Here is a 2,934-nt window from a genome sequence, read left to right as displayed (position 1 = left end):
TGTCTACAAGTAATGATAAAGTCCGGTGCTCCTCTGGGTAAGCAGAAGGGCAGCCTTCCTTCTCCCTCCCCTTTTTACTCCATCCACGCTACAAGCCTATTGGCTGTTGCCACCCACGTCCAGGGTGGGTCTTCTCTCCTCTGCTTTGCAGCTTACACCCAAACACACCCGGAACTGTGCTCCCCTGATCTGCTGGTTTCTTAATCCATTTAAACTGACACCACAATTCAGCATCACAATCCACCCCTTGCCAATTTGACAGCCAGATGCATTTCCTTAAACCGCGCTTGGTCTCCACATACAATAGCAAGCTTACAAGTGTGCCGAACCTGATACAGCTACCTCACATGCACCCAGACACGCACTAATTCCATCCCCAGACTAGAAGGCAAAGTTTCTCTGTGAGTGATCCTTACTCTTCTTCTACCATCTCATAATTTTAAACATTATAATATAGATTTAACAGATTTAACAGTACTTAAGAACTGATATTGCCTATCAACATTATGTTACAAAGAAGGAAAACAAAGTTGCAATGGAAGACCGAAAAAAGCACCTAACCTAACTTTGGGAAAAAGTCAAAGATGCCTTCTCAGAGGAGGAGGTTCTAGAAGGCACCTTGAAGGGTGAGTGGAATTAGTTTACTGAAAAGCAAGCCCAAGAGCCTGGTGACGTCAGCGAGCATGGTGCACGCTCAGAGGTGTGAGCGATTCAGAAAGAGTAATGGGTGGTTGAGTGTAGCTCAGTAGCAGAGCACTCACTTCACATTCATTAAGGCCCTGGGAGCCGGGCGTGGTGGTGCATCCTTGTAATCTCAGCACTTGGCAGGCCAAGGCAGGAGGATCAGCATGAGTCTGAGGCCAGCCTGGTCCAAAGAGCAAATTCAAAGCCAGCCTGAAATGCATAGTGAAACCCTGTCTCAAAAAGAAAAAAAAAAGGCCCTGGGTTAGAGTCCCAGCATTACAGAAAAATTTAGATGGAGCGCTCAGAGATGAGACTAAAATATGGAGACTACATAATTAAGGCAAAGGAAAGAAAGAAAGAAACAAACAAACAAACAAACAAGGCCAAGGATTGGCTGTGGGTTGGCAGGTGCTGGGGCTGGGTCACGGGTCCCTGGAGATTCACCACGCAATTCTGTGCCCTTTGGGGGCCGTTTAACATTCACTCACTGTAGGTTAAATAATAAGGAGAATACAAACCCACAGGCTGGAAGACGGTCATTTCTGAACAGTCATAAAACAAAGCACGACCATTTCGAGGGCATTTACTTCGTGCCAGTACCGTGCTGGACCTTTTATATGTATAGGTTGTATTTTTGACGACAACTTTCATTTTACTAAGGCTCAGAGATACCGGATGTCTTGCATGGGAAGCAGGACGTGTCACGGCAATGAGAACAAAGTAAAAGGCAAAGGACCTGCAGGAGGAAAACGAGGCGTACTGCCATTCAAGAACAGGGGCAGGACGGATAGGAATGCAGTGGACAGAGCGCTCCCCAAAGCGGGGACAGAGTCAGGAGGAAGAAGCCGCTCATCCTGCCGACCGCCACAGAGGGCAGCGGAAAAGGGCTCGGTGGGCTTTGTGGTTCCCAGGCTGCTCTAACACTGGGCAGAACCACGGGTGGGGACGGAGACGGGGTTGAGGGCGAGGGGGTGGGAAACAGGGCCCCTCTGTTCCGTACGCCAAGCGGGCCCGGTTGTGGAGGAAGTGGGCAAGCAGAGGCCGGGAAGCTCCAGCCAGAAACAGGTATGCCCGCACTGCTGAGCTGGCCCAGGCACGCCAAGGTCCAGGGCGTGCCAGCTGAGGCGGCAGTGACATCATCAGAGGTAGAAGGTCAGGAATTTTGAAATGGGTGAACAGGGCACGGGAGGAGAGGACGCCTGGTAGGTCCTGCCCTCAAACAGACCAACGGAAAAGCAGTTCCTCGGCCGCCCACACCGATGGTGTGGGATTCTCTAATTCTTTCTTTCTTTCTTTCTTTTTTGGTACCTAGAATTGAACTCAGGACCTTGCGCTTGCCAGGCAGGTGCTTGTGCCACTGAGCTACATCCCCGGCCCTGGTATGGGATTCTCAAAGTCACATCTAAGTCCAAACTCGTAGCTAACCTACATACCACCTGTCAAGTACAAACTTGAGCTTCCTCGTGGGAAGACCGAGCCTTCAGACCGAGCCCCAGGCAAACTGTAGCAGAATGATGACCACGGCTACATGATGACTACATGATGACCACAGCTCTGACAGCCACGTATTGGGTTCAGCTGACCTCCCCCAGGTAGACTGGAATGGTCGCCCTTCAATTATTCCCTCGTTCCTTCAGCAAATATCAATTAAAATCTTCTTCTTCTTGAGTGCTTTGCCAGGCCATAGGATAATGAACAAAATCCATGCGCCATGTGGAGTCACAGTCAAGTTGAAATACCACAGTTGAGGTAGGTGGGAAGGGGAGCGGTGGCGCGTGAATCCAGACAAGGGGACGTTGGTCTAGGGAGGCGCACGGAAGAGGTGACATGCAAACCTTCCAGGAGGAGCCCCTGCCCATAAACTATGGTGAGAGCAGGGTTATTCACCAGGGCTCTGATGAAAACCCAGCAGGTCCTCTGCAAGGTTCCGCCCTAGGGCCTGAGCCGGGGAGGCCCGAACCGCCCTGAGCCCATGTTTCACCAGCCAGTCTGCTCCAGACGCTAGGAGGAAGCTGCAGAATCCCCGGCAGTGTCCACGGCGGGCGACCCCGTGAGCGGGTTTGGCTTTGACCATCTTAACAACCGTGACTGAGGGGGACAAACAAGAGTCAGTTCAAGAAAAGAGAGGGCCAAGGTCGCGGTGGGTGTCGCTGGCCAGGCCCACAGCAAGGCCCGTGGGTCCAGAGGGAACCGGGGCGACCCAAAGGGCAACAAGAAGAGGCTGGGCTGAGGAATGGCCTCCAGGCCACC

General features: G+C 51.9%; 1 long non-coding RNA gene across 1 annotated transcript; it reads left to right on the top strand.

Moving 5' to 3' along the window:
- On the top strand, nucleotides 1-2,352 carry LOC102007234. Its single transcript, XR_263917.2, has 3 exons — nucleotides 1-37; nucleotides 1,345-1,623; nucleotides 1,997-2,352. It is a non-coding gene; the product is annotated as an uncharacterized LOC102007234 (long non-coding RNA).
- The last annotated feature ends 582 nt before the right edge of the window (nucleotides 2,353-2,934 follow it).

The sequence above is a fragment of the Chinchilla lanigera genome, unplaced genomic scaffold (assembly GCF_000276665.1).
Source record: "Chinchilla lanigera isolate Chin_1 unplaced genomic scaffold, ChiLan1.0 scaffold00084, whole genome shotgun sequence".
In the NCBI taxonomy this organism is placed as follows: domain Eukaryota; kingdom Metazoa; phylum Chordata; class Mammalia; order Rodentia; family Chinchillidae; genus Chinchilla; species Chinchilla lanigera.
Note: the sequence above shows the minus strand (reverse complement) of the source record. Positions and strands in the feature narration are given on the sequence as shown.